The 13,684-nt window shown below is 40.1% G+C and overlaps 1 protein-coding gene and 1 long non-coding RNA gene across 3 annotated transcripts in view; one reads left to right on the plus strand and one right to left on the minus strand.

The window, feature by feature from the left end:
• Positions 1-13,684, plus strand: part of ADGRL3 (adhesion G protein-coupled receptor L3) — a 487,040-nt gene that overhangs the window by 254,936 nt on the left and 218,420 nt on the right. The window lies entirely within an intron of this gene.
• On the minus strand, positions 7,599-12,704 carry LOC128806046 (uncharacterized). The gene is made up of 3 exons (XR_008436694.1): positions 12,600-12,704; positions 11,060-11,133; positions 7,599-7,798 (listed from the first exon to the last, which is right to left on the minus strand). It is a non-coding gene; the product is annotated as an uncharacterized LOC128806046 (long non-coding RNA).

Consider the following 13,684-nt stretch of genomic DNA (forward strand, 5'->3'; position numbering starts at 1 on the left):
ATTGCTGTTTATTGGGAAAAGGACTGGGGGAAAAAAACATATAAACTTAATGGAAAGTATCTGTCTGCTGGTCACCATTTCAGTTTCAGTGCAATTGGCAGGTGTGCCTGCCGTATGGCCACTGTAGTGCACAATGGGAAAGAGTGAGATGGTAACTGATGTTAACCCAGTTATGGTAGTAAAAGAGGGGAAGAGTAAGAAGGATGAAAGGAAAAACAAGTTTTTCACCATCTGATTTAAATACCTTTGGTTATCCCTTGCTTGCCTACTGTAATCTGACAGTTTTCACTCTGTGGAAGCTGTTGTCTTTGTAATCCCAGTAACAGTCAAGATCTATGTCTTGAGTTGTTTCTCTCATCCTGGGCGCTTGACACTGCAGCCCTCCCAGAAAAGCAGGAGAAACTCCTTGTAATAAATTATCCATCACCCTTTATGGTTTACTCTATTTTTGTCCTACTTTTTTTTTTTTCTCCTTTAAGTGCACTGAATAGTTCAGCCCCTAAAAAAGAACTCCTCTGACACTATTCACTTCCCACCCATCCAGACATTTCATCTGATAGGTAGTACAGTTGAATAGCTTGAAGATGTATGGCATGGAAATTATTGGGAAATGGTCAGAAATTGCATTTGGTGTTTTGCCAGCTGGGATTTTTTTGCTTCAGTCCTTTTGGGTTTGCCATGGTGACTTTCCAGCATTTCATTTCCTTCTTGTTAGCTAGTTTTGGTTTATTCAAAAGTATTTCTGAAATTGTTTTGAGATACCAATTGCATTCAAGCTGGGGGGCAGGGAAGCCTAGATATCTTGAATAGTCTTCCAGATGACTTAATATGACAGCAATCTTAAACCAGCAACCTGTTCATTTCTGTAATGTTTTAAATTAGAATAAAAAGGTATTGATATTTTTTCAGTTAGTGCTTTCACCCTGATTTGTTTTCTGATGGTCATAACAGGCAGCATCTACATTCTGCATTAAAGTTTCTTTCTTTGTGTCAGAGTTTTTAGGTATTTCTTGCTAACTGTTGTTTAAGTGGCGATGATGCTCTCTTCAGAATATCCTGGGATCCAGAGTCTGATCCTACCCACGGTGCTGGCTTTTAATCCCTTCACACAGCTAATTTCTCTCACTGTTTTCAAGATATCAGAGCTAATTACCTAGAGCCATGGACATAGTTGTGCTACAATCCTGGAGAGAGGGGTGGTTTTGGTGTGCACTAGAGAGCACTTAAGATGGAATTGAAATAAATTCTGTCCTGTAACGTTTTCCCTGGAGAATATCACCCTTATCATGGGTCTCGTACTTTGAAGTATTCTTGCAAACTGCAAGTCAGGACCCCAGTGCCCCATTTTCTGTGTGTGTTTCCATGTATTATATATACATGTGTCTTTTCCTCTGACATAGGTCATCAAGCTGAGCTGTCAGGTATGTCTTGTTATGAGAGAGTCGCTTGTTGGAGCAATGAATTGTCTTCAGTGAATTAATTTTCACTCCAACAGGGTTTTCAATGAAAGTTTACAGACACTATAGTTTAGGCAGGCAGCCAATGCAGAAAAGATTTCTGTTTGTATTTCTTTATTTCAGTGCCAAAGGAGGATTAGCTTGTGCTGAAAGGGTTAGAGAGGTGAGCCAGAAATGCTTGACCTAATCTTTACTAGACATTTGCTCATTATTTTCTTTTGAGCATTCTGAAAGGCCTTCTTCACACATGCGGGCAAGAACAGGTTAAAAACCATGTAGACCTGCCAAAGCTTTACAAATTTCTTTACTAGCTTTATTAAACCAAGCTAAAAGAAAACCTCTGTATCGTTTTTTCCCCTTTTATTCCCTTAACACTGCCTTCCATCCCCCAGGCCTCCTCCCCCTTGACCCATAGGATTTTGGTTTTTCTTTCCAGCCCACACATCTGTAAGTGCCTGCTAGGTACAGGAGACACATTTTCATGGTTAGTTAGCTTGGCTTTCCAGCCCTGGCTTGTCAGTGCCCCCGACTCTGCAGTGTTCAGAGCTTTGTTGGGTTGCTTATGACGGTGTTTGGATGAATGCTGTAAATTTTCTGTAATATATCTGGTAATTTACTTGAATGTAGCACAAGCTGGAAGATGGGAATGAGCTTTTGATCTCTGACATTCTGATATCAGCAGGGGAGAAAATAAAAAACACCTCAGAGTCAAGATGTATTAAATTAGTTGGAAAGTAAATTGACAGAGAGTTGGCAACAAATACATGATCACTAACCCTTTGAGTAAAGTGTGGGTACCAGCAGTGGAAAATAGTTTTCCCTGAAGCTTTTGTCTAAGAAAACTGACTAGTAATAGTAAGAGCAAAGGCTTAGCACTTCTATATCCAAGAACTTCTTGGGGAACATCACAGCATTGTCTTAAGAAAATGGAAATTGTTAATGCAGTAAGGAAGTCATCACATCTTATTTGGAATCCTTAACTATTTATTTAAGGCTCCATCCTTAACTGATATCCTATCAGGTTGCCATTTGAGAAAAAACCTCTCTGTGTCTCTCTTTTTGTAAGTCAGTTTGTTTTCCTATTTCCCTGAGCTATATAGTAAATGTAATGTAGTTCATTTAACGACCGCAACATTGCAGACTGCCAACACTGTCAAATGGACTAGCACAGGAAGCCTTTGAAATCTCCATGGTATTTTGATGATAACATACCAAGTATAATCATCAAGCTACACTGATCCTAAAAAATCCACCAGCCCTTAAACCCAAGGGAAAATGCAGCACGTTTCCATTATCACCTGTTGTGTGCTGGGAATCCCCCGCCTTCACTCTTTGGAGGAATGTGTGCACTGCTAAGATAGTTAATGTGTCCTGTAGCATAAGTTACTAACCTAATTTCTGTATCCAGTGGCTTTTGTTGAAGTTTCTGAAGTAGCTACTCAACAAGCATGCATTGAAATCCTTTTGAATCACTTCCTAGAAGTTTGTCCTAGAATCCCTTCCCAAAAGGCTGCTCTTGGGGCAGATCTGAGATGTGGTTTCAATAACTTGTGTGCAGATTTCTTCTGCACAAAATCTGACAGCATCTTTTTGGGAGCAGTAGCAGGACGGTAAATCCTGAATGCATTGTGACAAGGAAATGTGGAACAAAATGGTATAACTTAAATTTAGGCCAGGAAGCCAGAACACATCAAGGAGCAGCTCTGAGTTAAGGCAGATGTGCTGGGCACAGAGGGGAGCAAACAGGGATGGGAGGCAGAACGAAGATCAGCAGTTAAATCAATTAGTCAAGTTGTTGCTTCACAGAGGAGTACATAGGATGTGCCCACTTGTTGTAAACAGTTCATGGGCTTGGTTCCCCCTCAATCTGCATGTGTTTGTTTCCTTCCCAAGGATTTCTCTCTATTTAATAAGATCAAACTCAATTATTGAACTATGGACTTTCTTCCTTAAAACTCCATGTGCCCAGATTTCCCAGTAGTCTGCCTGGAACACAAATACCTGAGTAATTTAAACAGCTGGCCATTTGCAGCATAATTACTGCAGTTGTTACTGATAAATAACAGCCTCAGTTTGCAAAGCCCAAGAGTATCTAATTTGTTTGCCTGCCTGCAATGGATTGTCTTCTGTGCAGAATATAGATGATCCTGCAGTCACAAGCCAGAGAAAAAGTAAGTTATTTCAATTTATCCACTCTAGTCCTGGAAGGACTCGCAAGCTATTTGCAGGATCAGGGCCATCATTTGCTTCTGTGAGGGCAGCTGGTCTGTACCAGCTTTAATGATATCCTAGTTTTGCAGAGAGATGAACTCTGGAGCAGCTTTCTAAAGTTTCCAGTTGGTGATTTTGTTTCCACCTTTATCAAACTGGCCATTTTATTCTCTTTAATCTCTAACTGATGAAAGCGTTTAGTATTTGACCATTTTGATTTTTACAATAATATTTTTACACTGCATTTTACAATGCAGAGGTGGGTTTTTTTGTTTGTTTGGTTTGGTTTTTGTTTGTAAAATCCTCCTTTAAGGTATGACAGATATTGGAAAAAAGAATTTCTAATTTTAACTGATAATTAATTTGAGTTTCTTTATCATTATAGTACTAATCTTAGTAGGTGTATGCTCTTATGTATAAGACTTATCCAGGCATGGGGTAGTCACAGCTTTTCTGAGCAAACTGTGCCAGTGCCTCAGCATTTTCACACAAAAGAATTTTTTCCTAATATCTAATCTAAATCTAATAATCTTCATCCTAAAGCAATTCTCCATTTTCCTATCCCTATATGCCATTGTAAAAAGTTCCTCTTCAAGTCTCTAGAAGCCCCCTTTAGGTACTGGAAGATTGCTAGGTGGTTTCCCTGGAGCCGTCTCCAGGATGAACAGCCCCACCTCTCTCAGCCTGTTGAAGAGTGACATCAAACAGTTGCTCAAGAAATGTAGTAAAGGACTTTGCCTGAATTTGTATATATCCTTTACACAATTAAAGTTTATTATATCATTGCTACTACAAACTTGCATTGGCATTACAGAATTTCTGGGTGACAAGCTGACAGAGGGAGAGAGAAATTTGGTTACAATGCACTTTTTAAGTATGCCAGCCAAAAACCGCGAGAGATAATTCAGTTGAACATTAATATTTTTAGGTTGTGGGGTAGGAAGTTTCTTTTCTTTGATCTTTGAAAACCTATCTCCCAATAGATATTCTCAGATGCCTTCTGGGCAGCTTGGAGTTGTAAACCTTTTGTCTGCCTAGAGACATCTTGAAAAAATCATAAATCAAAACACCAGCAAAAATGCAACATAGTTTGCATGCAAAAGTTGAACATTCATGCTAGATCTATATATATATCACAGGAATAAATCTTGAAGGAAATTAATCTAAAATTTTTTAGACAGTTAAATTGCAAGCATTTTTTGATACTGCATTTGATATATTGCACATACTAGTGTTAGTGAATACAGTCTTTATTTTGAGACCTTCCAGCCATTTGATGATGATATTAATTCATATTTGTTAGAAAACTGCTTTATCTAGTAAGTTTGAGCTGCTGAACATTGAGGGCTTGTCAGGAAAGTTGGTAACCAGACTTTGAGTGATTCCAATTGTCAGTATATTCAGATGCCTTTGTGGAGAGCTATACTTCATTAAATATTTCAGCTGTATTTTGTGTTTCTTGACTAAGCTCCCATTGGGTGAGGACTGCATATTGAAATTCACCTTGTGGTTTGAGCTTGTTCTCATTCTATTTCTTGTTGCTCTGCTCACAACTTCCAGGTTTTTTTTCTTCACTATCAGTCTGAGTCAAGAATACTAATGATCTGGCACTCATTGGAGTTGGAAAGCTTTGTACGTAGTTATTCTTGGTATTTTTTCTATCTGAAGAACATGATATTCTCCACTTCCTTTTGTGACAGTGATGCCACTGTTCCAGTATAGCTCCACTGCTTACTAGTCTCTGTTTCAGTGTCTTTTACATATTACTAGCCACACACTCATTTTTAATATGTCACAGAGAAGATCCATGTTCTGTATCTTTTGGATGAAGCTACTTTTGGTCATATCCAAGCAAGCTGCCATTATAAGCTGCCAGAACTTGGACTCTTTTTTTTTTTTTTGGACGTATTTTATAATGGCATAAGAATTATGGCATGCTGTGTTGTAGAGGCTGATGTCAGTCACTGCTGTCTAAACACACTAGATTTCCTGTCAATTACACCATTAATCTTCGACGGATTCTGCCAATCTTTGGGTAAATGCTTCCCAGTTCTTCATTTTGACAGCCAAAAGAGGAGAGGGAATTGAGAGCTACTTTGCAAAGAACATACAGTATGAGGGGTGTGTCAAAGTTTTTTTAGATTGTTCCACAGTTAAGAAATCTATGCTAGGTTTTGGTTGGGGTGCACTCTCTTCAGATGCCTAGCATCAGAAATGTCCTAGTATTGTGTTTGATTCTAATTTAACTTAGTATAGCTGTTGTTTCTTTTTTTAATTTTTTTTAAGTGGATGGTGTATTGAATTTTGTTTTTACTTTTTAACCAAAGAGAATTTAACAAAAGTGAAAGCTATTTTTGTGGTTGAATAAAAAAGAAGACAAATGTCAGTCTGTGTAGCACTGACAATTTCCTTGCCTTGAATACTAAGGTATCTCTGTCCAAGACATCTTTGAAGCAGCATTTCAATGAGAGTGTAGGGAGCTTCCAGCTTCATGTCCATGACTGTCTGCTCATTTGTTTCCTGCTCAGAAAATCAGCTGGATACTCTGTCGAAGGGAGTTGCCTCATTGCCTACAGCTTAAACCCAAACATTTGTGTAAACATTTGTGTAAATTACTGGATCCTTTATGCCTGTACTGTGCAGTTTCACCTGTCTGTTTCTGTATTATCTATGTGGTTTTAGGTGTGTGTATTTTTAAGTGTTTTTTTGAAAAAAGATGTCTGCATTTATTTACATATGCCTATATGATAAGTTATTCTTGAAACTAGGAACTTAGTGTTAGCATATCCCTGAGCACATTGCTCAGTAAAATTAAATTCTTATCATTAGGAATGTGATTTGATACAGATGTGGTCAACAGTTGAACAATAGTGGTTGAAATATTTTTCCTGTTAAAATCATTAGCTGTCTACCTGTAGGTACTCAGGAATGGTATTTTAATAAGCACAGGTAAGCCATCTGAGGAAAGGCAAAAAATAATTAGGGAATATAAACCTGATTTATTTTATCAAGGCTATTCTTTATTAACCTTAAGATAAACATATTTTAATTGGCTTGCTGCAGGGTTGGGTGACCACTAAAGAGAGGAGTCAAAAGTAATTTAACATAGCAGTTCATTGTTGCTTTTAGTGCTGCTGTTACTTGCTTTTATGTGCACACGTAGTTAAACATTGGCAAATTAATGGAACTGGAGCTGTTTTGGAGTAGTTATGCCAAGTGGAAAGTTATGGCTTTTTTTCTGACTTGTCTGAATAGAAGTTTTTTTTCTCTTTGTTTGAGGAAGCCCAGATCTAATGAAGTATGCCTTAATGTGGGCTTGTGGTTCAGGACGTTCCTTTCCATTCTGAGCCCCCTGAGATGCGCAAGGTACTGATAAAGTGCCAGCTTATGCAAAATGAAAGATTAAGACAGTCTTCATGCATCTCTCCTAGCTATTTGCATCAGGCTTTGAGACCCCCCCTCACTGTCATTTTACTGAATATTCCCCTTTGTGGATGCTGGGGAGCCCAAAATGGGCAGCCTGAGCAAGCCCTTGCACTAATGTGGGGTCATCTCTCTAGGCTATGCCATTAGGACTCCCAAGACCCTTTGCAGCTCCTGGAAAAATAGGCTAAAGTTTAAATGCATGTTCTCTCCTGTAAATTAATAAACTGTTATTACTTTGTTTTCAACAGCTGACTGGCTTTAACATTCCTTTTTGACAGAGATTTTCAGTGTCTCCACCTCCCATCCATCCTTTCTTTTTAAATAAATGTTTTCTTTGGGTTTACTTTAGGTTGAGGAATTCATATTGTGTGTGGCTGTTGCTTACAGTGAGGGAATTCTGGTTTAATCCCTTAACTATCATTGAACAGAGAAAGAGTTTGTTCTTTCAAGTTGATGCAGGACAGCATTAGTGGTGATAAAAGGATATATTGTTTAAAACAGCTGAGAAAAGCTGCTGTCTGTATTGCTCTTTCCACCTTTCTTATCCATTGGGCTTAGGAGGAGCCTTCACTCAGTCTTTGACCATGGAGGTCTTCATTGTGGCTGCCTCGTGTGGGGAAGGGGAAGAGAGAGAGAAAAGAGGGAAGAGAGCTGCTGTCATCATTTTGGAGCCTGGTTAATGGCACAGTTGAAGGTTGGGAATCCTGTGATGTAAAAAGAGGTTAGTTAATAATCTGCACTAAAATGGAATTTTCTACTCTTGATTGTTCAGTCCTTTTTTTTTTTTTTAATTATTATTATAAGGATGGCACTTCTCACTCACTTCCTGCAAGTTTTGATCATGATATTAATACAGTTTTCTAAAATCTGTGACAAAGCAGCCACAGTCAGTGGTTTAGCCATGCAGACATATGTTCATGGCTACACTGAGTATCCCCAAAATATGATTTGTGTTGGTAAATACAACACAGTACAATACACAGTGCCTCTCCAAATTTAAGCTTTCAGCTTTTGAATCAGACTTAATGTAAGCAGATTCTTCACATCTTTGGATAAGTTTTGGAAAGAGAGGTTTTAACAAATGGGACTGGAGGCTGGGACATGTTTATTTGTGAATACTAAAGGAAGCTGATTTTGAATGTGGACTCAAAATGGAGTAAAGCTACTTAAAGGGCTGTTACAATCACCCCTGGTGCAAGAGCACCAAGCCAGGGATGCATAGAAATGAGTTCTCATGCTCTGTGGGTTGCTGGTCAGCAAAGGAATAAAAGAATAAATGGAAATTACAATCCATCTGGAAAGGATTTGTTATCACCCAGGATGGACTGGAGTCAACAAGGGATTTTATTAATTCAATTAATAAAATCTTTTTTCTCTTCCTACTAAAAAAAGAAATTAAAAAAAATAGATAAAGTGGCTGAAAAATAAGGTGTCAGTAATGGGATTAGAGAGGTTCCTGCAATTTTGCAGTCATTTGCTTGGAATTAAACACAATTTGAATTTTCCTTGGCACTAAAGCTTCCCCCTCCCCACCCTTAGTTTCAGGCTATATTTGTAGGTTTTTGGTGGGGTGGTGTGTTTTTTTTGTTTTGGTTTGGTTTTTTTTCCCCTCCCTCTAATCAGGCCTGGCCTGTGCCCGTAATTGTGACTGTGTAGAGGCTACTTCTTGTAGGTTCTATTTCTGTTTGGGTGTTTGCCTCCATCTGCCCTTGCCAGCTGCTTCCCTGGAATTAGAGCTTTGCTCCTCCCAGGGTCTGATCTGCCTCTCCTGCCTCCTAAACGCCAGTGGCTTGGATGTGGCTGGCTGTAATCACAGAGTCTTCACAGCAGGATAAGACCCACAAACTGCTGGTTTTAGGTACTCAGAGATTTGTGCTTTTCTGTTGTTTTAAACTATCTCCTTATCAGCGGGGCACACACCAAACTATCTGGGAGATGCATTAAGAAGTAGATTTTAGGTGAAAGCTTTATTTGTTCCATCTGTAATTAAATTATTTGTTCCAAACTCATAAATCTCTCTTGGCTCTTTCTTTTGCCACTAACTAACTCATCCTTCCAGCTTCATGTCAGGCACTCTACTCCCTGTTCCCTTTCAAGATCAGATTTCCTTCATTGCCTCCTTTCTCCTTACACCTTGTGGTGGATTGGATTTTTTTTCCTAAAAAAAAAATGCTCTTTTTGTTCTTCCTAGCAGCCTCCACTTCCATGGACATTTTGTGAAGAAACTGGGTTGTCTTTTCCCTTTGCCAAGCATCTTCCTGTCAAGTCAAAGCTCCTAATTTTTGTCTGGCTCCTGACCCTAGCACAATTTTGGCTGTGTTAGTCGCTTGTGGCTAAATTAACTGGTTCTTCCTTCTCCTCGCAGTTCCTTTCCTTTATTTATGCAACTCGCCTGTCCCCCATCAATCACCGTGTGCCTTCAGAGTCTGGCAGGAGCAGCTGGCACCTCCCACTTTCCCCTGCAGCCAGGATCCCCCTTTTGGCCCATTCCTTTGTCCCTGCCGGAAGGACTTACGGCTTTCTTTGTGTGCTTTGCGCTGTGCCGAGCTGGCCCCCGATCCCTCACACACCTTGTTCTGCCCTCAGTGCACGGCTGTGCCCGGCAGCTGAGATGTTCCTGCCGTGCAAACTGCACTGAGCTCTGCTTAAGTGGCCTTCAGCTTCTCTGCTGCTCAGTGCCTGGCAGTTCTTGTTGCTTGACTCCTATTGTTTCCTCCATTAAATTGCTGCTGTACCCTCAGTTCTTACTAATCTTGCTCTGATTCTGATATGGTTGGAAAAACATATTTAAGCCTCAGGGGAGCCTCCTGAATTTGGACTCCCCAAAAGAGAAGACTTCCATTATGAGGGGAGAGGTTGGTAGTGCTGGTGGGAGTGGCGAGGTTCAAGTTGCTGTGGAAATCCGAGCTAGCTCTCTGGGATCAGACACAGCAGTGACACTCCTGAAGATCTCTGTTGCCCTTTTGATCATCAGAAATAGTTAACTCTCATACTGCCAGTCCAGGATTGTGGAAGAGCTCCATCCATTGAAGAGTCCTGGCATTGCCACTGCCTTCCCCAATACATCTGCCTTCAATCCTTAGCCAAGTGTGAGCTCTGCTTAGTGATATTATCCAAGCAGGGCTCAGGCTTAGGTGAGCTCTCATGACTCTGTGTGCTATTTTTAAATTGTTGTTTGGAGATGAGTGAAGGAAAGATGTGTAGCTAATATAGGCAGTAAGACATAAATGTTTTGATTGGGAAGCACCATTTGGATCCTTGGTGATATGCTGCAAGTCCGCCATGTCATCAGGCAGTGTTAATGTGCTCTTTATGCCCTCTTATCCGTGAATCACTAGAGTAAATGGTGTCCGGGTTTGTTTGCTTTTTACTCAGTCTTGGGCCATACCCTGTGTGCGGCCAGTGGAGTCAGCCTTGACTCTAAAGCAGGCTGCCAGCACTATCAGTAGCTAATTAGAAATCTGCTCTTGTGGTCAGACTTTCTTTCAGCATGTTAATTAATTTTCCAAACCTCTGTTATTTGGAGGAATGGGACCACCGTGGCAAGATAAGGAAGACCTGGCTTCCTTTCCAGCTCTGTTACACTTCTGGATTCCCATCCTCCTGCATGCCAATCAGGCCAATGATAGCTGCAGTGGGGACATGAGCAAGCCTTAGGAGAACATGCTCCTGCCTTTCTCCTCTCCATTTGATATTCTCTATGTGTCCCACACTTTTATTTTGCATTCTCTTGCAATATCTAATTGATTCTTTACGAGACCTTTGTGCTCCATTTCTTTACTGTGTAAAAATGTCAGTGCTGTTCAGCATTGTTGCTCTGTGGCAGGAGTCCTTGGGGTCAGGAGGCAGCTTTTGGGTTTGTGTCCTCTCTCTCTCTCAGTGCCTAAACTCCCCCAGGGTAGTCTGTGACCCCTTATTCTCACGCAAACTGGGCTGCTCTGTGGGGTTTTGGGGTGTGCACTTACAGCCATGATCTGGAGGAGGAAATGACTGTAGCTTCTAAATTCTACAGCATGTCATGTTGTTTCTCTCCTTCCACCTGCAAAACAGAGATAACTACTCTTAACCCATCTGTACCAGAACAGTGTTGAGAGATTTAATTAGCTGCTGTTCACAGGGTTTTGAAAGGTGTAAGATATATCTGGGGTATTATTAAAGGTCTTACTAAGATTAGCCTTGCTGAGTTCTGCTCTTTCCCATACAATTACCAGGGAGATGTACACAGTGCATGTACAGATATGAAATAGTTAAGAGTTTTTGCATATCTTTTGAAAAGTCATCCCATTAAAACAACACATCAAAGTGATTCAAGTCCTTTTGAAATAATCTTTCTTACTGTATGTGGTTAAGGACCAGCTGAACCATCTGAAGAGCCAAAGCAGGGAGCGAGAGAGGGTGAGGGGGAGAGAGAAAGACATTTATTTATGTGAAGTCTGTACCTCTGTTTGACTTTGTACAGCCAGAAACTAAAAGAAAGGCTTCCCTAGTGTGTCCAAGTTTCTTGTGAATGGCTCCTTTGGGTGCGGAAGTGAGTGCTGCGGATCCATTCAGCCAGAAGGAACAGTTAATGAGTGTTTCTCTGTTCTGCCCTGCTGGAATGAGACACATCCCTCTTTCTAGGTCACTAAGTTAATCAAGTCAAGGATTTCTGTCCATTGTCCTTCTTATCAGTCACAGCTGCATTTGCATTAGGAAGCCTTCTGTTTCTTTAAGCCTCATTCATGTACTGATTAAATTCCTTCCCAAGTCTGCAAAAGCAAATGTCTGATGTATTATATAGCCATCTCCTGACCTAAGTAAAAACAACATACAGTAGAATATGCTTAAAAGCAGAAGAAAGGAAAAAAAAATCACTGCTTTGATTTATCCGATCTTCAGTGATAAAATACAAGGGTAAAACAGGTGGAAGCTTATGTTTCTCATGTGTGATTTTTAACTTGATGCCTGCTAGCATCAATATCAGTGTGTACCTGAATAAACCATCTAAGGTGGGAAGTGAAATTGCTCTTATTGAATGTTTGAGTAAACACTGCTGTAGCATCTCCTAATGAACAGCAGTAGCTGTTGCAATGTGTTAGATAATAAATTGGTCCTGGCAGCACATTTCCAATTCACAAGAATGACTGAAGGATAAACTTCAGAGAAAAATGTAAAATTACTACCTTTGTAACCAAACAGTTGTAACCCTTATTCTTAAAAAGTTTGCAGTCTGTCTATACTTACACATTGGTTTCACCACCAATTCATAATTTTGATGTTTGGAGGCATAACCTAAAATGTCTGTCCTACTGATTATGAGTGCAGTCTTGGGCAAATTAATAAAGATTTCCTTGTCTTCTTGTGCCTGCTGCAGCCCTCCAACATCCCTAAGGGGACATCTCATTTATTTGATTTTTCAGTCCCTCTGGATCTCCTGAGTTACTGGGAAATGTAGACTTTAATCTTCTGCCAGTACAATTTTTGCTTTTAACACTTTAGGAAAGATGGCCTTGATAATTTTCTCACCTTTCCAGTGGCCACTTCTCCATTTTCCAAACCTTGTTTGACATCTTGGGAAATGCTTCTTGGGTAACAACACTTAGACTTTTCATTTTGTTTGCAGTAACATCATCTAGGATTTCATGTTGAGCAATTCTGTTTTACCCTTCCTCATAGGTCTTCCTGCAGATTCCTTCACAAGGGGTCTCTCTTACATCATAAACAATGCCGTGAAACTTGAACCTCTCTATCCTCCCTCATCCTGGTAAGCATGTAGGAGTTCAAGTTCTTTGCTGAGTAGGAAGGAGCTCCTTTGGCTCACTTTTTTTTTTCCTTCCCCCTCTGCTGTCAGACAAATCCCTCTGCCCTGTGGAATTCAAGTGCTGTGTCCTAATCATGGAGTTTCCCTCAAAAAGCAGCCAAAAAGCAGCCAGCAGGAGCAGAGTATGCCTCAGAAACAGTGTGTAAACCGCTGATCTTAGAAGGCATTGCAATGCAGTTGGACAAACCTGAAATCTTTTTCTTTTCTCATAAGCCTGCAAAAGCAGCCTGCCTGATTGTCTCTGGCTTTCTTCCTCCTAGGCTGCAGTTCAGTGTCTCGTGTGTGTTTGTTTTTGCATTTTAATGCCCACGAATCTACTCAGCCTGTCTTCTGAAATTCTTTAAGTGTCCAGAATTGAGGACCAAGGAAGGGCTCTGGCTGGCCAATGAGTTGGTGAGGATCAGTGGATGTGTAGTAGCTCTCAAAAATATACAGACGCATATTCTGAGGAACCATATAGTGATCTCACATCAATTTGAGATAGCCTGGAAGATGGTGAAAGAGGGCTAGATTACTTGGCTTTCACTGAGAACACTCTCAACCGCTACAGGAATTTCTGCCATTGCAATGACAGTGTAAAACAATTCTGAATCAACACAAGACCAAATATTTCTAAATTGTCCAGAAGACTGACTTTCTGCTGAAATGTTTGTTGAATCAGAATATTTTGCTTTTCAAAGCTATGTAATTAATTTTAATAAGAGCACATAAAACACATTTTAAACTGGAAAGTTTTTTTCCTGAATGGCTAAGTGAATCAACATATTCCCACACAGCGTTTTGATTCGAC

This window comes from Vidua macroura, chromosome 4 (genome assembly GCF_024509145.1).
Source record: "Vidua macroura isolate BioBank_ID:100142 chromosome 4, ASM2450914v1, whole genome shotgun sequence".
NCBI classification, from domain to species: domain Eukaryota; kingdom Metazoa; phylum Chordata; class Aves; order Passeriformes; family Viduidae; genus Vidua; species Vidua macroura.